The 21,579-nt window shown below is 37.0% G+C and overlaps 1 long non-coding RNA gene across 1 annotated transcript in view; it reads right to left on the reverse strand.

Moving 5' to 3' along the window:
- Positions 1 to 235: 235 nt before the first annotated feature.
- Positions 236 to 21,579, reverse strand: part of LOC135447305 (uncharacterized) — an 88,713-nt gene continuing 67,369 nt past the window's right edge. Inside the window, exon 3 of the long non-coding RNA XR_010440060.1 lies at positions 236 to 1,756. This is a non-coding gene — a long non-coding RNA (uncharacterized LOC135447305). The remainder of the gene's footprint in view (positions 1,757 to 21,579) is intronic.

Consider the following 21,579-nt stretch of genomic DNA (forward strand, 5'->3'; position numbering starts at 1 on the left):
TATTTTGGATAAGATTATAATACTTAGCTTTCTTAAACTTTTTAGATACTGTTAGCCTAATTCTCTAAAACACTCTAAGTGTGGGCACACAAATCAGCTCCAAAAATTCAAGATGTAACTTTACCACCAAGTGTTGACAGAGCAGGGCCACCTATTTTCTTATAATATCAGAAACAAATACACACTCCCCTTGGCCTGTGTCAGATTGCACATGTGTCCATCTCCTCAACAATAACATTTGCAAAATAGTAATTGAAAATTAATTGGGCCCTTTGGGAAGAACTGCCTAACTTTTCAAAATACAAATTTTTGCTTGTAATTAAATTATAGGTAAAAACACTTTTTAAAATAAATATCTGGATTGTTTGGATTATCTGCAAAAGAAGAGCAATTTAAATATTTAAGCCTCATTTAATCAGTAAAATTAGGTCTCTAATCAGTCTTACTCTAAGGACAAAGTTCATGAATGGAGCCATGTGTGCTGCAGACATTACTAGGCATTCTCAACACTGAGGAGCCCAACAAGTAAGCCAAATGTTGTATGACAGATCCTTTCAAGTGCAGCAAGTTTCTGTATTAATAGAGATATAACTTTATTTCATGTTCCCAAAGAATACTTTGCATTGAGAGTATCTCCACATTTTTTACTAGTCCTTCCACTCCTTAAAATTTTTATTAGGTCCTAAAAGTAAAATGTTATCCTCAACCATAGCTACATCAATAATTGTGAACTGGGGAGTGAGTCACGTCCCAGTAACTTCTTCAATCAATTTCTTAAAATACACCTAACGAATTCATGTATATTCCTAAAAAATCAAATCATCTACACTGAGAGTTTGACTATTGATTTTTCTTGAGTATTTGATGCCTTGAAGAAATTGCCTAGAATAAAAATTAAGCATGAGGAGTCAGTGTACCCAGGACTATAAACCTATTTAAGTCACTTGATCACTATTACCTTGGCTGCAGTAAGAAAATTGATACTGTTAATTCAGTACCAGTGCAAGCATCTGGTCATAGACAAAGCCAAGGTGTGGGTGCTACTGAGAGGAAAAACTTCTCCAAGATGCTTTAAACAAACCCAGCTCTTTCTGCTCTTATTGTCTGAGTACTTTTTATAAAGAATTTTACTGTAAATGCTGAACTCCAGGGCTGCAGCTGTGCACAGCTGGTGTGCACAAGAACTAATGAAATAGCCCAGGATCAGCAGGACATTGCATGCCCTTCTTTGTTCTGTAACCTAGGAATTGATGGGCATGGAACAGATATCACCATCACTGAAAGGAGCAAAATAGCTGCAGACAACACAACAGAAAGCAGTAATATATCACTGGTACAGGCAACACTGAGGTACTGCCCTTCAGAATAGAAAGTAACCAGGAGAAGGATTGTGTTGAGCAGGTGTGTTTTGAGGTCCTGAGGCTATTTATGAGCAGTGTTTCACTTGCCTGGGGCTGTATTTAATGTCAATATCTAGCCTGTAGGCAGCAAGGACTGGCTCTCCCTACATAATTGAACTTTTTTTAAAGCTTTATAGATCTATTCTTTGTAGATCTAAATGGGGCTGTGGACTGGGAGTCCTTCGGAGATCAAGTACCCAAAAGCAGGAGGCAGCAGCAGAGCAGAGCACAGACCCTTGGCAATTCAGTCTCTCTCCTCCACTCTGCCCCAGACAGAGGCAAGTTCCTCTCCTCCTCCCTGTCCTGAAAGACAGCAGGTAGGCAGAGGCTAGAGATGTCAGTCAGGGTGTCTCAACCTGCAAATCAAGGGATTTAACACAAAAGAACTCTTTAATGATTGTCTTTATTATTAATAAAAGTAACACAGAAAATTACTGCATAGGAACACTCCAGAGGTGGAGATCAGCTGAGCCCTGAGTATTCCCTTGGCTCTGACAAAACAGATGTACAACTGAGCACAGTCTGCATGATGATGTTTGCAAATGATATTAAACATAAATGACTCAGTTAATTAGGCTTTCTACTCTGATGTGAACAGAGTCTATCTCTTGACCTAAATGTTGTTTTCTTTTTTGTTCTTTCACTATCTTTAAAATTAGGACTTGTAATGTTACTGTCTTAGGAATTATGACTAATAACTTTGATGACTTCACCTCTTACTGAACTCCACCCCCAGCTAGCATTACCACAGATCCCCAAATTAGATCTCCAAATGATATTAGGGCTTTCTCTGTAAGATGCCCCTTTGAGAGTCTCTGACCTATACAGGAACACTCATAGATGCTCTACAAAGCACACATATGTGATACAATGGTTTTCTAAACCATGCTTAAGTACCTAAAAAGGCAAATAGGTGCAATTTTGGTATTGGTGGCATTTTAAAAGCTGCTGACAAAGCATACCTTAGAGTACAGCTATTTCTACCCATCAGCCTCCTTGAGTTACCCAGAATACTGTTTGTACCAAGCACAGGGATCACAGTCAGAAATTCTAACCTTCAGTCAAATCTCCTTTGCTACATGTTCCTATGAGTCTGTTGGTCCCTGAGCATCTCAGCAAAAATTTACTGGATGGGGATACATCTGTCCCACTCAAGAGCCTGACTACAGCATCCCATATGGCATCTGCAGTGCAGACCCAACCTGGGCGTACAGACCAAGCACAGCATGTGAGTGGGAAAGTGTTCCAGGCAGCTAAACTCACCCACTCATCCTGTGACTTCAGCCTAAACACCAGCTACGGAGACAAAACTTTGATTTGTGTAACTCAGCTCAAGACAATGCTCCCATTCCAGAATCTTCATACAAATGCACTTTATAAGCTGAAGTTCTTAATAACTACTTTCAGGTCCACATATTACCCCAGTAAAAATTTCAGTTCTTTTCCACAATCCTCCAGAAATCTGAACAGCATGTTGATCTCCAAGCTCAGGGCTGATTCACCTTCTGCTCAGCTTCATTGCAACCTCCAATTATACCAGGAATCATTTCTATCCTTTTTGTATTTTCTGTCCTCCTTCTGTTGTACATACAGGCATTGCAAGGACTTTTTTTTTTTCCCTGGTGTGTCTTTGCCATAACTAAGCATTATTCACAAGGTAGATTGTTTAAATGTGCAGGAGTGCTGCCTCTGTGCCTCTCCCTTCCTTCCATCAAACTTTGCTACATAAACAACAGCTGGGCCTAAAATTTTCAGAGAGAAACATACACCACAGTCCCATTTATGAATAAAGAATATAAGTGGAAACTGGAAGTATTCCCCCAGTCCACTTCAGAGATTCTGCTCATGAGATTTTGCTAGAAAGATTGTTTCTCATTTATTTCTTCCTCCTGGACTCAACCTCTTAGCAGTTAGTTTGACTTCTCCATTTCTCATGTCAGTATTTTTGATCTTATAAACTTCAAATGAAGCAGTTTAGCAGTGTACAAATAACACTCACAGCCCAAAATGAATGGCATGCTTTCTAAATATTTAGTCACCCAAAAAAAAATTGTATAACAAATTGAAAATATTTTGGTGAAGCCATAGTGGCAAATCAGCATCCTTAACAGATGTCTCTATATTTCTTATAACTACATATGACTAAAAGGCTTACCCAAACTTTACCTTTCTCCTACACTATTGAACCATTTTAAGGGTGACCTACACAGAAATCCAAGTCAGAAGACCACACAGGAATTACTTCATTACAGCATCATAGAATGGCCTGGGTTGGAAGGAACCTTTCAAGATCATTTAGTTCCAATCCCCTGCTGTGGGCAGGGACCCCTTCCACTCGACCAGATTGCTCAGAGCTCCATCCAGCTTGGCCTTGAACACCTCCACAGCCACAGCTTCTCTGGGCAACGTGTTCCAGCGCCTCACCCCCCTCATAGGAAAGGACCTCTTCCTAACACCTAATCTAAACCTAATCTCTTTAGTTTGAAGCCGTTCCACCTTGTTCTGACACTACATGCCCTAAATAGCCTCCTTCCATCTTTCTTGCAAACTCCTTCAGATGCCAGAAGGGCACAATTACATCATCCCACAACCTTCTCTTCCCCAGGCTGGACAATCCTAATTCTCTTAGCCTTTGATCTGAGAGCCTTTTCCTGCTTCTATCCACTTTGAGAAAAATAAACCAAGAGACCCAGCAGCTTGTAGGGGGGTAACAGCACAGAACTGAACTAAAAATGTCCAAATTCTGAAACTGGGACCAATTAAGGAATTAGCATATAGCCAAGATCAGAACAAACATGTATTCTAGACCTTTATTTAAGCATGTAAATAAATTGAAATTAAATGATTGGCCTGTCCTGAAGTTTGAGAAGTCTACTGTTAAAAAAGTTCATCGGTAGAATTTAGAGAGGCTGGAAGGAGGAAAGTGGATGTTGGAAAGCAACTGGGAGAAAGCATGTTAAATTTCAACAGAAAACAAAGGTTTTAAGGTGATGGTTTTACTCGACTGCATATTCCCCAAGGGGTTGAGGAATTGAAATTCTTCAGGAAAAAGAGGAACTTTGACCCTCTGAATACACTGGTTGCCTTTGATACAGAAGAAAAGAATATTTTATAGTCTTATGCACTCCCCCACCCTTTTTTCTTTGTTCAGTGTAAGTAAAAAATGGAGAAACAGAAAAAAAAGTAAAAATATACCTTCAAACCAATTTAGAAAAACCTGGAAAGCTGTCAGAAATAAGAGTTGAGGGGCTTAGAGAAGCTGGGGGGGGGGGGGGCACAGAGATACAAGCACTAATTTTCCTTTGATTCCTGTGCTGCAGTGACCCAGTGAATGCTACAAAATCTTTTATGCACAGTCTCAAACAGACTTTTTGTCTCCCGATTTTTTTTCACCTGAGCACTGCTCACTTTTAGAAGGGAGGAGAGACTTGGGGTTTGATAAATGGAGGCCTGAATTTAGCTTGCCATACACCAAAACCAATTAAATCAGGCTGAGTTGCTCAAGAGACATTTTCAGTTTTCTGCTGAATAATCAGAAAGTATTAATAGTACTTTGAACAAAAAATATAGAAAAAGTGTGCTCAAGGGAAAGAGAAAATTTTGAATTGATAGAAATTTAAATTAGGTGAGTGGTTTCAAGTAACTGGAAAAAAAAATTACAATGTAGTAACTCTCTCATACTGCTATCCTGTGTATAGGGAACCTGTTTCCAAAACAGTGTTTTATAAATGAGAAAAAAATTGTAAAATTTAAAAGAATGAGAAGCTAAAAATAAGGATGAGCATCTTGCAGACAGATATCATGGGGATCCTAAAGGTTAAATTCTCTTAAACAAAGACTTTTCTTCAACTCTGCGCATATCAAAAATCAGTCCTTAAATCCACCTGTTGGAACCACAATAATATTTAGTAATTGATGAATAATTAAACTACTGTATATACCAACTGGCTTCTTTCAAGCCAGATATACATACAAAGCCTGGAATACAAGTCTAGCTTTTTAGCCAAGAAAAAATAATTTTTGACTATTCAAAGCACAGCATTAAAATATTAAGTTTGCTGTAAAAAACCAGCTCTCAGAAGCAAGGTGTGAGAGAGTGAAGAAGGAATAAGGTCTTGGTATGCACTGCTGCATCTAAGAAGTTCAATTACATACTAAAGTGAGAGGATGAAGAGATAAGAATAAAGTTTCAAAGAGCAGACAATGGAAAGGAAACACACAAATCCTCTATTTAATAGTATTATGCAGGACAGTGAAATATTTTTACTCCTCCATCACAGAGCTTTTAATCATAGCTGTACATTTTATGACAAAAGGTACATTTCAGATGGAGTCGTGTGCTGGTTAACAAACAGATGGAAACTTACCAAAGCAACAGTGTACTGAAGGAAAAATTCAGAAGAAAGTTTTCCTCTGGCACTTCAGAGGAAAGCAGTATTAGACACTTCTAAGGAGCACTTACACCTCACAGCAAATATTGCAAGAGGTTTTCAGATGAGCTATGACTAGTACAGGACAGATCATATCTCCAAATAAAGAGCAGGTCTGGGGAGTTCCTTTGGGCGCAGTTATGCTATGACTTACAGAACTAGTTCTCACCCATTTAACCAAAACTTAATTGACACTTGCTGTCATTGTATCCATGATAGCAGAAAACTAAATATCTGTTTCTATTTTCCCAGTCCATTTTGCAGCCTGCACTGTTGTCCACTGCACTTCATTTCAGAAGTACGTCACTGCCATGCAAGAGCTCGGTGCTGCCATGTAAGAGTCACTCATAAAGCACAAACACACACACACTCCCAGGAGTTATGTTCAGCCACTCCTGGCGCTCCTCCACAGCATGTGGAGTTTTGTGCACTTGAGGTAGCAAAGTGAGAGACTTCTTTCTAAGTCAGCTTGTATAGAAAACTTGGTGAATAAGTCTGAAACTTGCAGCCAACTTAAAAAAACCAGCAAAATTGCAAAATACCCCCTCAAAAATAGCTTTACAAAAAAACCAAAAGCCAATAAAGACTAGAGGAAAAATAATGTATTTGAATCTATAAGCTGTATTTGCTGAAAGTTAAATTTTCAAAAACTCCAAGTCTAGGCATAGTTGAAGACAATACCACCTAATAGATTATTTGTTAGTTTTGCCAGTATATAGGCAGAAAATTTTTTTAATCAGTTATTAATTGCAACTTCAAAACAATGCAACAATCATATACACTTAAAACATCTGCTTCAAAATGTGTTTGAAGTATCTGAATAATGCCTCTTTTCGTAACTTGACTTGCATTTTAAATTAACAGTAATCACTTATTTCTTCTGCTACTTGCTTTTTATTGTGCCTATGTCACTTCCAGCTTTATCCATACAAGAGACTGAGCTAAGTATCTCCTGCCTTTGCTGGATAGCAGAGTTGAAACATGATGATGTATAGAGGATGCAAATATTTCCAAGTTATGTCCAAATGAAGATTCAGGGAAAACACTTATTCCTCTCATGAATGACCTAATAGTACTTTAGATCTGCCAAGCTGAATATTTTCTACTTAAGCACTAGCCCCCTTATTCACTTAATGCCCTCCTATAAATTCAAGCATTTTCAGTAGAGTGATAATAAGGAAGCCTATTTGCAATAAAGTGAAAATTTCCACACATTCTTGACGTGCCAAATAAAAATACCCCAGGTTTTATAAAAAATACTGAGACCAAGAAAAAAAAAAAAAGCTCTTCCCTCTATAATACAGAATTGTAGAAGTCTATTACTAACTAGTTTAACTATTCTATCAATACCTTGGCCGTTGACTTTTTCAAACTCATTCTTTTCTGTATTTTAAAACCATGTGAGGGAGTAAACTCCTGACTGCAAGAGCTTATTTCATGCTACAGTCCTTTAGCAGACCCTCAATAAAAACTTAATCTGGCTGTGGGCTCAAGGTGAAAGGGCAGCAGGAAAACCTTCCTGCTTTCCTCCTCCTGCATAATGGGATAAAGTAAGAGATGGCCAGAACAGTCTCCAAATTCAGTGCTTTTTATTCCAAACTCCAGCTCAGAGAAACAGCTGGATTCTGTCCCACAAGCTGCACAGATCCTCTTGCCATCAACTCCAGGCCCCTGCCTTGGCTTTTCCTGTTCGTGCTTTGCTGTATCTCATATTCCTTGCAGGATCTGTTCCTTGCTCCCTACTCACACACTTCTGTGACACTACAATACAGAAGAGCACTCACATCCTTCCTGGGGACATTTTGTGGAGAAAACAGGGAGCCCCCTACAGAAACAATTTTGTTTTCTTCCCAGACTCCATGAACAAGACAGCGGGCTCTTAAAAAAAAAAAAAGCCCCTCCTGATTCCAACAATATACAGCCTTTCCTAAATCATTGCAGCCTATTTCTGGATTTATAGGACTCCTAACATGAGACTGCTTCTACAGCCAAAAAGAGAAGATAAAACTTCTCATACATTCCTTCTTGGGGTCCCTTTCATGTCCCTTTCATTACCTCCAGAAAGTAAAGGAAATAAAAAAAGTGTCACGGGTCAGAATAATTCCTGTCAACGCTTTCTGCTATTTTTCATTGAACTGTGTCTCTCTGCCTGACTGACCCAGCTTCTTTCCTCTTTCAGCCTCTGCATGATGGAGAGGATTTCTTAACATTCCCAGGAGCTGTTTAAACTATTATGGTTAAGTGCTATTGCTGACCGACTGTGAAGTTCATTTCAGGAGCTGGGAGCATAATTATTGCTACTCCATTTAGACTGGATTGTCATTTCAACTGCTCTCCTAGGTGCTTTATGACTACCCAACTTCACAATAGCCAGGAAAGGGAGTCCTTTTTCAGATGACCTGTTTCCATCTAGGAGCTGCAGTTATAATTGCACAGGACTGTGGCGGTACTTTTTTTAATGGAAAAATTCAAAACAGTCAGAATTATCTCAGTTCTTAGTAGAGAGACTCTTTTAGATCAGCTTGATTTGAGATATTAGGAGTCCTGATGATGGTATCCACTGAGTGAAACACCTCTGTAGATACACACATTGCTCACAGAAGAAGCAGAGAAACATCTTTACAAGTATTTAATCTATGATAAAAGTGTTCGTGTCTGTTAACTATAGAGATAAACTCATTTTTCCATATCCTTAATCACAACTAAAGTTTTGCTATGCAGTGAAGTAGAGACTGAGTTTCTGCAGCTTCTAATATTCAACTTATATGATGATTAATTTTTTTTAATGGATTTTTCAAGCAGAATACCAGGAAAATGCTACACAGAGGTGCACAGTCCTCTAATTCAGATCCTATAAAGACACACACAGTATAATTTATTATTGAGAACAAGAATAAAGAGCACATTTTCTTTTCACTTGGATAACTTTATAAGAAATATCACTGTACTAAATTTGGCATTAACATAAATAATTATCTGAGTTTTTAAAAGTTTCTCCTCATTTACCAGTTAACAGTATTTTTATTGCTTTATATATGTTTAAATTTTGTAACTGTAAAATACCATTTTCCTGCTTTCTAGCTGCTTTGACAGATAACATTTTCAAGAACTATGTATGTACTTGGCAAACAGCAAGTTAAGCATTGTAATTCCTTCTTGTATGTAATACAAATTGATTATTCCCAAATACACCTGACATTTTAAAATAAGTATTTGCTGCAAGTAGCAAAGAAACAAGAGGGAATACTCCAGATCTCACTTTAAATCCAAGCTCAGGCATTCATTCAATGTGTGACCTCAGGCAACAGATTTGACCTCTTTCTAGTTCATACAATTCAGCTGGCTAAGAACAGGAAATCATTGAAAACCAGATGTTGCATCTAAAAGCAGATCTTCCCCAGGTAAATAAATTACAAGACAGCCACAGGGATGGAGGAATATAGTGTTGCTTACTGAAAGAGTCAGGAAGGCATATGGATGCAAACTGGAAATAAGCCAGAGGTCTTTTAGCCTCAAGCTTTACTTTGATATCTGAAAACCAGATACTAAGATTTTTGTGCTATAGCTAGACTGCAAGATTAGATGATCTTTATTCAAATGTACTCAGTTCATGGAACCAAGGTGGGGCTTTTGTATCTTACCAACATTGTTGTTTACAAAGATCTGAAATATTAACACCAACGTGTGATCACATCTGCAATAGTGTAAGAAAAGAGCCAAGATTCAGATTTCTAAGGACGTTGGTAACTGCTGTAAATAAAGTCTGTGGTAATTGTGGAATACTAGGAGAGTTTGGGTCCCCTTTTAAAGGGAAGAGTGGCCACACCTTCCTAGCATTTCTTCCTTTTCCCCTCCATCCAGCTCACATCAAACCACTTGAGGGTATGGTTGTGGCTGCCAGAGTTACAAGCAAAAAGTTCACACGTGTTGCTTCTATTCTGAAACCTGCCACACCCTGTCTCACCAACGTCAAATGGAAAAGAAAGAGTGAAGGTGGAAAGGTTTATATTTGGTTCACTTTCCCTACATCCAGTAGAATGGCTGCTATTGCTCATCCAGATCTCTCACCCTTTGGGGGAAACAACTGACACACCCACACAGTCAACTTTTGATATGAACATTGGACAGACATAATGGAAAATATTCATGCAGATGACATAATCCTGCGGCTTGGTAAGATCACCAATAAAGGGGCTAGAGAAAATAAGAACCTGTTTTGTTAAGTGTGGCTTTTAGAAGGTAATAAAAAATTACACAGAACAAAAAATACATAAAATACATACAATTAATAAAAAATTACATACAATAAAAAAATTTAAAAAAAAAACAGGAAAGCTTCACAAAATATTCAGTAACTGACTGTAGAGGAGGTTCTGTCTACAGTGACAATGCAGTAGGACGTGGAAACTTCTCAGCCTTCTTGACAACTATTTATACCACATTTGTCACAAAGATCAAACTACATTTACCAAAATTGTTACATTCTAAGCATTATACTTAATCTTATAAACATTTGAATGTGTTATTGATTGGCTTCTCTGGCATTAAATTGTTCTGGAAAAAGTAATAAGTTAAAAGCCCACTGGTAATAAATGTAGATTTTTTTAATAGATTATTTTGGTATAAAAATACTTAATAGATTTGATTATCTATGCCAACTTTAAAAAATAATTTATAGTGTGATTTTTATCTAAGAGAGCTGAGAGAACTGGCTTAGAAGGTAAATGAACAGCACATGGAAAAAAATGTTACAAATTAACAAAAAATCATAATTTTTAGATTTTTGAAAACAGAAATTTAAGACCAAAACAAGCTAGATGTAATAGTTCTAACTTATGAACTGTGACCTCAGAAGTCACATGCCTTCTGGTTCTCATTCTTTCCACAATTCAGAAAACGTTCTGTGATGCACAAACAATGGTTGTGCTTTTGCGTAGCTACAACAGCTCAGGAGATATGCAATTTTTCCACAGGAGTCATGAAGCAGAGTGAGCCTAAGCAGTAAGGCTCTGTTACATCTATTTTCTCCACAACAGCCTCATGTTCAAAAACTATATACTTACACAAATTATTTTTTGTCTTTATGATCCAGCATCTTGGTAATTGTACTGTAGTTCAAATGCAAACATGGCTGTGCACGTGTGTGTGTCTTTACACATGCAGGCACATGTACATTTTGAGTAAGAGAAGAAAAACATTGCAGTAAAGGTAATACACTCACATTGAGGAGATCTGGGTCCAATATTGATTCTGACTCAACCTGACTAGGCCAACACCAAACAAATCCTCTGGTTTAGATTAATACCTTCAAATAAAATTCTGCTAAGTACTGTTATAACTTTGCCTGGAATTCTAAATTCTCTATTGAGTATCTTCTTTCTGCCACTGCATGTATTACGGAAGAAACACTAAAGTATACAAACCTCATTTGGAACTGCTGATACAAGGTTTACCATAAAATAATTCTGATCAATGTTGAGTGGTAGAGAAAGGACAATCAAAAATTTTGGGAAAAAAAAATCACCTCTCACTTAGCAGGAAAAAATGGAGAGAAGAAAATGAAGTTTGCTTCTTATCGTAAATAGATACAAAATGATAGAACTTTTCCTGTAATCAAGACTGCAGATAATACAAACCATTATCTTTCCATATTAGATAATCCAGTAATGCCATTAACTGTTTAGTTTTCCATTTAAATATCAGTTCTTGTACAGAAGGTCAATACAAGCTTTTAACATAACACTAGAAATAAATGACAAATTTAATATAGGCTTGCAGCATCCCACTTTCTGGAAGCACTTGATTTCCTGATCTCAATTAAGAAAAGGCAGCATGTCAGTGAAATGAGTGTCTTTACTATAGAACCCTTTGCAGCAAGGTCCAGAAATCAATTAGAACCACGAAGATGAATTTTTGTAGCATTTCTATGTAAACATTAAGCACTCTAAAAGTCTCATGGGAGACATTCAGACTTCCTATATAATTTACGGAAACAGGGACCCTAAAAGAGAATCCAAATAGCCAGTAAAAAAAAAGCATTAACTAAAAGAAAAAGTAAAAAGGTAATACCACCTTTATTCTCTTATTTATCCTGGTTTGGTGTTACCACCCGGTTCCTGCCTCCACTCAGAGGCCCCAGCCTCACACTTGCTTCCATCTCCTATACTTTTTTTAGAGATTAAGCAAAGGGTTATCATATGCCATTCTAGAAATAAGGGCAGCTCCTTTCTTTTCTGCACTGAGATCAAAACTTCATTTCTGTTAAAACCCATACTACCATTCCCCAGCAGAGCATTCTTCTTGCTAGGCTGGGAGTTTTTCTGGAACTATGAGATCTCACTAAATCTTTGATGTGAGCAAGCCTGCATAAGGTTTATACAGCAGAAATACACGGGAGCAGTATTGCTTTTGTTTGTTAAAATGTAAAATTAGCTAATTCATTCTTCATGAACTAATTGCTCCTTAATTTTGCAGCTATATGGTCACACCTTATACCTGTTCATGTATTTAATAAACCTAAAAGCATAATCATGAGATAAGCAGCTAATACTTAAAAGGAATCAAGAAAAAGCAACCATAGGTTGATAAAGACAGTAAGCAATATAAGCTTTGATTTGCATTAAATTTTTCCAGTATTTTTGAGATATACTAAGAAAGTAAAGTTGTGTGTTAGACTTGCTTTCTCACAAATAAAAAACACGTGAAATTATCAATGAAGTTCCTATTCAGACTTTGTGCTTTCAGGGTTAGTCAGTAACCAAGTTTTAGGCTTCTAGGATTATACTTTTGAAAATTAATACATGCATTTCACTATTTTCTCCTAAATAATCACTCTTTTTGTTAATTTTCTAGCACTCAGGAAAAAAAAATTAGACAATTCCCTTTTTTCTTTTTTCCCTAGTGTGTTCAAATCCGTCATGAAAAAACCTTGTTCAAAGGAAAGCCACTGACTGAAGTCTCCCCTGGGTTGTACTGCCAGACACATTTGAAAATATGTCAGTAAGAACTCTAATTTGTTACTGAAGAATAATGATTGCAGGTACTTTTAAGTCCTGCAAGGTCTTTGAAACAGCTTTGCAATTTAGTGAATGGGATAAGATGTGCTGGCTTTCAATTACCACAGAACAAGTAGAAGAACTTCCATTGCGAGCTCCAAACCCTGAGTACATCTGCAGAGAGGAAAAGAGCCAAGCCCAGCATGGTGGAAATAGTCAGAATGTGACAGCAGGGTCCTGTGAGCTTATACATAGCAGTGATGGACAAGCACCAGTCTCATGGCAGTGCAAAGAAAGCAAGAGGCCAAAAATCACAATCACTATTTTTTAAAACCAGTACAAGTTGAATTTAGGTCCTCTGCAAATTGTAAAGGTCTATTGTCAAAACAGAATTTACAAAAAACAGTTGAATGGGAGCAGGGAAAAATTACAAAAAACAACCGAGGTCCAAAACGAAAAGAATGTTGTTTCACATTTCTAAGGAAAAAAAAAATCAAAGCTTAATTAAACAGATTAATAGTAGCAATAACAATCAAAAGCAACAACTGCAAAAATAATCACAGTGACTTAAGGATACTGTATGGTTTCAGAAAATTATATCAAATCATAATCAAGCAATGAGTTAAGACTAGACAATAACAGACCATCAAGAGTAACCTCCAAATTGTTTCAATAATGCTAATGTTAACAAAACAGTAATTGAACTATGTGAAATGACATTGCCTTAGCATCCAGTTAACAGTTTGCATCATAAATTTAGCACTATCTTTGTATCAGATAATTAGTGGCAATGGTAAGATCCGTATTAAACTGCACATTAAGGTTGGCTTAAAATTATTTCTTATTAAGGAATGTGGGTCCATACATACAGCAGGTCATTTTTCAAGATAAGAAATGAACACACTAAATACTTCTATTTAATATAACCAGCTGAAATACTGACAAAATAATTAACTCATCTACAAAAATATTCATCAATATTATCCAGACTGTTCTGCACTTCTGGGAAGTGTCACATTCTGGTTCTAAAGAAGATCCAGATGCCATAGCTGCACACACACTAGCGAATTTCAAGCTGGTGGTTGGAAGAACTTGGAAAAAATTACTGTGCCCGTAGAATAATAAGAAAAGTCCAATTTGAATTTTCCACTACCAAGGAAAGTGGTACCTGTCCATGAAATCCAGACAGGCAAAAATCTGCTCCCCAGAAATTATACACCATGGTATTCACCAAAGAGAAACGTTCTTAACCATTTCAATTTTATTTTAGAATTGTGTAGCAAACATTTGCAAACAAGACAAAGTGTCAAGCCTTGATGACTGACAGAAAACTGACAGTCTTCAATCTCAGAAATGGAAACACTTATTCCCATGCTATCACACTCTGCAAAGCACTGCTGCAGCCAAAACACTGCTGAAACCAAACATCTGGGAAAGCTTGCCATCATAAGACATGTATGAACTCTGGAAGAATGAGCACCCTTCAATCTTCCTCTGAACTCCTTCCTCAATGCAGGTATTTTTTAATTTAGTTATGGGGATAGTACATCTTCTTTCTTCTGCATAATAGAGGAAGAAATTACAATTTTTTGAACAATACCGTCTGGGAAGAGAGCCAACCATCAATTAATAACTTCAATAACTATTTTAAACAGTCAAACTAACTTTTCTGATTTACTACTTAATTTTCATATTTTCATTTTCCATCCAGGTCTAATAATCATGCTGACTTAACTGGCTTGAAGGATTAGATCATCTCCAATGATGGGTCTTACAGTGGAAACTTCCTTTCTGCCCACCCTTAAGCCCTGTATGTAAGAATAAAGTTATAAGGTAAAACCATGATTCAGACCCTGACTGAACTCTTTTTGGTCACAATTTCAACTCTCTTCAAAATGTCATAGGTTATCAACTGCCTGACATTCACCATTCCATGAACTGTTAGCAACTTTTCTTTTTTAAGACATTGAGCAGACCATTTATGACCACTGGGTTTAGGTCATTTTTTGAGGACTGATGTTAAAAGCCTTACAGTCAGACACATATGACAAAAGGAAGCCACTATTTCCTATTTCCAATATAAATGAGATCATGCAGGCAACAGAAACAACAAACAAAATCTTCTTCATGCACCAGGGCCCTCAGACATCACAAAATGAACTCGGTTATTACAAAATCAGGAGCCTGACTCCCAATTTTTCTGTTAATCCTTTCTAATCTACTTATTATTTGTAAGGCTTCATCAGTTATAAAATCCAATCCAAATGTCCTCCTCACATCCTAAGAACAATTACAGAATGCCAAGCTTGGAAGGGGTAGCTGGAGATCATCTGCTCTCATCTGCTTTAAGACTGGCTGCTCACACTGAGGTCAGCCACAACAGGCTGCTCAGGACTGTGTACAGTCCTGTTTTGAATATCTCCAAGGATGGAGACTACACCAGCCGGGAAACTTGCTCCAATGTTTCACCACCTTCAGTTAAAAAAAAATAACTTTTTTTTTCTTATGAAACTCCGGTATTTTAGCTAGTGCTCATTGTCCTTTTACCTCTCATTGGATCAAACTAAGGGGATTCTGCTAGCACTTTATTTACCCCCATCAGGTATTTATACACTTTGACGATATTCCCTCTGAGCCATCTTCTTCCCAAGGAGTAGACTGAACAGCCTGTGGATCCTCCTTCCTATGGTATGCAGGAATGAAACAAATACTTTACAAATAAAGCCTGTATTTTATTTAGGAAGCTTATCTTTCTAAAATTGATAAGTACAAAAACTAGCAGATTGTTAATAGAATTTATGCAGATAAAGTTAATTTTATTAATAAACAACTGTAAGATCAACAGAATATGAAACTGATGTGGCATGGGTGTACTGATCAAGTGGCCAAATGCTGACAGTGAAATGCCATTTAAAGTCCAGCAAAGTTCAGGCCAACATCAGGAGTAGGGCCTGCTCCAGTTACAGAAGACATTTATTCTGTCAACATCAAGCCTTAACAAAGAATATATCCATTTTGAGATCTTCTTGCAACATAAATATAAAACACTGAGAAGTGAAAATCCTGGCACTTCAGTCAGGATTGATTTATATGCTGGCCCAGCATAAAAAAAGCAATTTCACAAATAGCATCTGCTCCTTGTAGTTTGGCAAAACAGCAATGGCCACAAGTAAAATACTCCCAAGTACAGATCAAACCAATTTATTGTTTTCTACTGTCATCCAAAATACCTCTTAGATCTACAGAAAACATTTAAGAACTTGTGTGTTTATACATATATTTTCTGTCCAGGCCAAGAAATAGAAATTACTCAGACATCTTGTAGTATAAGTGCTAAGAAGATACAGAATTGACTCAAACCTGCATGTACCAGGATGTATTTTGGTACCTGACCTCTCCACAAGAAAACATTTTTCCAAGGCAACAGAGCATAATCCTTCTGAATTCTTGTTTTACTCCTGTCAGGGTGTAGTCAGAACTGAAGAGATCCAAGATCACCAGAAATCTATTTTTGTGCTCTTCTTTCCTCTCAAAACTGTAGCTATAAAACTACTTCAGGGCACTATTTCAATAATTAGTTAACCTTTACTTCTGCAGGCTTATTTGGCAAAGACTGTCATCACAAAGCACACAGCTCACAACTACAAGAGGATTCTCAAAAGACTGCAGCAAAATATTGCCTACTGCTGGGAACAGGTTTTAATTAATGTCATGGAGAATCTATCCTGTAAGGAGCAGTCCTCGTTTTATGCTCACTTTAGTTAGGATGCCAGGTAAAGCAGCATTCTTGTTTCCAGTGAGCATGCTGAAGTTCAGAGGCATAAGAGGAAACCCTCTCATTTACTATGTATTAGTGCTAATACATTTTTCAACATTAATCCTTTGAGCAAATGACACATTGATAGTCTGGGACACTTAATGGGATACATTAATTGCAAGTAGTATAAGAAAAGAGGATTACTAAAATGCATGCTGGAAACAGAAAATTAGATTAAAAATGGCATTTCAGTTAAAGTTCTCCAGGCTATTAAAAAAATACAAGATGATTAGTCAAGGAGAAACTAGAAGGACCATAAATGAAAAATGCTGAGGGTCAAGGAGAATCAGGGAGAAGGGATTTATTGCTAAAAGTGGAAGAGAATAAAGCTAGAAACTAAACCCAAACTTAAAGAGAGAGGGAAATGGGGAAAGGATGGTATTTCTAATACCACAAATCTTTATTCTTCAGAAGACAGAGAAGCAAAGCTAATGCCCAGATACTGCAGATGTTTAAGCACATGAATGACTGTGTGGTTATAGCTATAGACTTTCTTAAAAATAATATCAGATGTAAAGGAGACACCAAGATCTTCATCAGACAATGAGAAAAAGACTTATCTTTGCACCCTGAGAAGATTACTGCAGTCTGTGTGTGCACAACCAGAGGAATCAAATCAGCGTGGTGAGCCAACACTAACAGTGTAATCAGTACCAGAATAATGTAGCTCACAGTGTTAAAATTTGTAAGAAACTGTTCATAAGTGATCCACAAGGACAAATTCTACTACCTGTAGAATGTTCTGTAATGTCTGTCTAGAAAACAGACATTACAGAACATTTGGAAGAGATACGAGAAGAACAAACAAAAAGCTAGTTAAAAAAAGGTATATAAAAAGTGGAAGGAAAATTTGACAGTGGACTCCACAACACTATAGAAGAAAGAATTACTATTAGACCAACTAATCCAGATATTTTTAGAGCAAAGACTTTTAGGATGGTTTCCTAAACAAACCACTGATTTTCTGTCCTTGGCTATTCTGAAGTTAATATCGGACATTTTTTAAAGTAGTATTACCAAGGACACACCAGGGAGAATGCAACTTCTGTGTATCCTGTTAGGAAGTCAGACTAATCATTCTTTTTCTACAATCTATTCAGGGAAAACTGATTCTGGGTACATCAATACTCAAGGTGAAAAATGAGAAACCTGCATGACTCATTTTATTTTTAGTAATTACAATCCGTGAACTGCCTCAAGAACTTCTCATTTGGTACTTCTTTGGTACTGCAGTCGTAGCTGACAGCACATCCCTTCCACCAAAAAAAGTAGTCTTGGAAGTTTCTGTATCAGAGCAGAGGTAAGAAAACATATTATACATAGAATTGCAACTGGAAGCACAGGAAAGTTAAAGAGAAAGCCCAGAAAGCTCTTTTCTCACTGATCTTCCACTGCTAACTACCTATTGTAATGAGAAAGAGTAGAAAGTGCTTGGAGATAAGGACAGGGACACGTGACTCTTATGCCATGGTATTGAAAATTCATGCAAGAATTCCCTGGTATAAAGTGTGTATATGTGTCTACATGTACACAACATGCAGCAACCTCAGAAATGGCACTAAGAAACTACCCAGTTTCTTCTGCCTTTTGAGAGCTGTGTGAACCAGGGAAGACCGCAACACTGAGAGGAACATTTCCAATGCACAAACCAAAGTGTTTGAACTTAGAGCCTTCAGAACAACTTTGTCTCAGAAAGCTATCATCCAAAATATGCCATAGCTGCTGTCCAGATTACCTTATTTAGCTCTGAATGTACTTGTGTCAGAGGGACATGTCATTTCTCATGACGATTGCCAATCACGGTGTAATTTAGCTGTACCCAGAGGTACACTGTAGCCTACAGAGTAACACCTAGACCATCCAGCTGTTTCACAGTAGGACTGATATCTGCCTGAAGACCAGATGTGCTTGCTCATTCTTACTTGTTAATCCATGGCTGTCAGAGGAAAATAATGCCAGAGAAAGTCCTGTATGCAATGATTAGCAGGATTAACACAAAAATGCAAATATACACAACCAGTGCAGTGTAAAATTACTGAGCTGATAATTTGGACAAATACCCATGCTTTCAACCCCGTACAACATCTCTTAGAAAATAGTTAAAATTAATTTTAAAATCAGAATCAGAAAATTTCCATATATGTGTATGACAAAGAAAATTGTTTACTGCAGTTTCTACTGGACTTCTGATAATATCTGCCACCAAACTACAAAGATAATTTAAGAAATTGAACATTTTTTACGTGGTTATAATAAAGATCTTCATCTACTCCAAGCAAAACTCCTCTTTCAAATCTCCATGGTTCTCAGCCTATACCTCCATCTCTGTATAAGTAGAATGGAGCTAAATTACTTAGTAAGAAGTTTTGCATTAGTTATATTGGAACAATTCTAGAAAGGATTTTATTACCTTGTACTGAGAACTTAAAAAGGAGTTTGGATTTAATTCTATTGCTGCAAGTATAGAAGCTGGGGGTTGGGGAAGAAGGGTTTTCAGAGCAATTATGTTGAGGTTTGTTTAACACTTTTTAATACCTGAGACAGAAAGTATAGGAGTTAGTGATGAAAGCCCTATGGAAATCAGTGAAGCACTTTGCTTTGTACCCTCTGAGAGTCTGACCTCTTGCAGAAGACAGACCAAATCTGCCCTGCAATGAACCCAAACATTCTCAGCAGATAAGTGGTATTTTAAATACTCAATGAAATTGAGATTTTACTACCTCAAAAATAAAAAAAAAAAAAATCTAAGAGAGTAAAATGAGTATAACATTTTCCTGATCTGAACAGACGCAGCAAAGGACAAGCAAGATGATGTTTGCCGAGGAATCCCCAAAACCACCTCAGGCCTGATTCTAACTGAACTGCAAACACTCAGTTTTAGAAAACCTGCTCCAGATTGCATAATTTAAATAATATGATATGTGACCCAGCAGGGATGAGCAGGAAATTACTTGGGAGAGGTTTTATTCTCTTTATGGGTTCAGTACTGTCGCAGATTCCAGGCAAGAAGTCAACAAATCCTGGTTGCTTTACCCCAGTACATGGAAACTTTGATAAAAAGTTTACCTGTGGATCTATCAGTGCAAATAAAAAAGGTATCTGTTTATTCTGTCATAACATTTCCTGATGAACTATGGATGTTTCTCACCTGGTGTATCTTCGACATACTCTGCTACACATATCTGTACTCAGTTCCTATCATTCATTTACTTTTTATTAAAGAAGAAAAATGACCATCATTTCCTTGTTCTATCTCTTGGATCATCTGGAGAACTCACAGAAGAACATAAAAAAATATATATAAGAGAGTAAAGTTTTTTTCAGGAAATTAAAGCTTGTGTAGGATACAGAGTATTCTATAGGGCTTAATATTTTTTATTTACAGAACAAATCTAAGCAACTAGATGGAACCTGAAGTCAGTTATTCATCTTCACTGTTAAGGCAGGAACAATATTTCTAGTTCAAGCATCGTATCTGCTGTTTTAACCACAGGATACAGCTATTTTGTAGAAAAACTGAAGTATTCTAACAGAGATTTTTGCCGTAATAGGGGTTAAAAAAGCAAATGTTATGAGTACCACACACTAACTTAATAACTAGATATATGTGAAACCCCAATAGCTAGAAAGAGAGAACCAGTGTATATATAAAATACAGCGTCCTTAGTCCTCAATTTTATCATCTTCCACACAGTTTGATACCCACATCCCACAGATTAATTTGCAGCACAAGCAGCTTATTATATAATATGCTGGTAAGAGCTATGCTGTTGAGAAGGTCTAATGGAATCAAAGGCATTGTAAACTCACCTGCTGGTCTGACAATTTTGGTAGTAATCTTAGAAATAAAATACTTTCAATGGTATGCAAAATTTCATATTTCCCTATCAAATATTACTGTTAATCTAAAAAAAAGTTCAGATTTACTGAGAGTAATTGGAAAACTAAACACTACAAAGAGAATGTACAGGGCAAGGCCTGGCCTTTCTTGCTGTCTCAGTGCAGGTTTTCATCCCTGTCAGAAAAAGGATGTAGGCTTTTAAAGTGGATATTTTTTTCCCCAGAAAGATAAAACAATTCTTTCAGCCAAAAAAATTAGAAAACTGTAAGAAACTGAAATGCTTTCACTTCAGCTAAAATTGTCATATCTAGGATGCATTGTACAAGAAGATCAAGCTCAGGTTAGTTAAATATTAGCCAGAAGTTAAACTTTTACATTCACTTTAAACCTAAATTCTGGTGCACTGATACCCTGTGGCCTCTCTAAAAGATCCAAAATTAACAAACTCCTTGTGAGCATTATGTTACCTGGGTTTAAAGGATGTCATTGCTATAGATGATGATGGGTATTTGCACTCCCATACATGACAAGCCTGAGATTCTGCACTTTAACTTTTAAAAAACTATATAGGGCTTCTTCTGGCATGGAATTATGATTATATCTTTTATTGAGTTCCACATGCAAAGCAACTCCAACAATTGTTCACAGAATCACAGGTGAACATTCTGGTAAAAATTACAGTTCAAGTGACACAGTAACTCAAGCCTCTCCAAAAAGAAGAGGCTTTATTTCCCCATTAAGTGTTATCAGGACTGCTTGCAAATTTTCTCATATTTTTTATCCCCATGAACTCTAGTAACTTTCATCATTTTAAAGGAGAAGCAGCATAACTTGATACCCATGTAATTATTCTCTCTCCCTCAGGTGGTCCTCACTTGCTTGCCTGCCTGCCTGTGCTCAGTCAGAGACTTTTATGTGATGATAAGGATCCTCTTTGATCTCCAGCTGCCTCCTTGGGGGCCTAAGACATTCTTTTCTCTATGGAACCACCCCAGTAATTTTGTTCTCATTGATGGTACAACCACAGTCTCCTCAAGAAACTTTATCTATGTGATTTTTCTCTTACTCAGACTTTGCACTGGGCTATATTACATTT

Source organism: Zonotrichia leucophrys, chromosome 4 (genome assembly GCF_028769735.1).
Source record: "Zonotrichia leucophrys gambelii isolate GWCS_2022_RI chromosome 4, RI_Zleu_2.0, whole genome shotgun sequence".
Lineage (NCBI taxonomy): Eukaryota > Metazoa > Chordata > Aves > Passeriformes > Passerellidae > Zonotrichia > Zonotrichia leucophrys.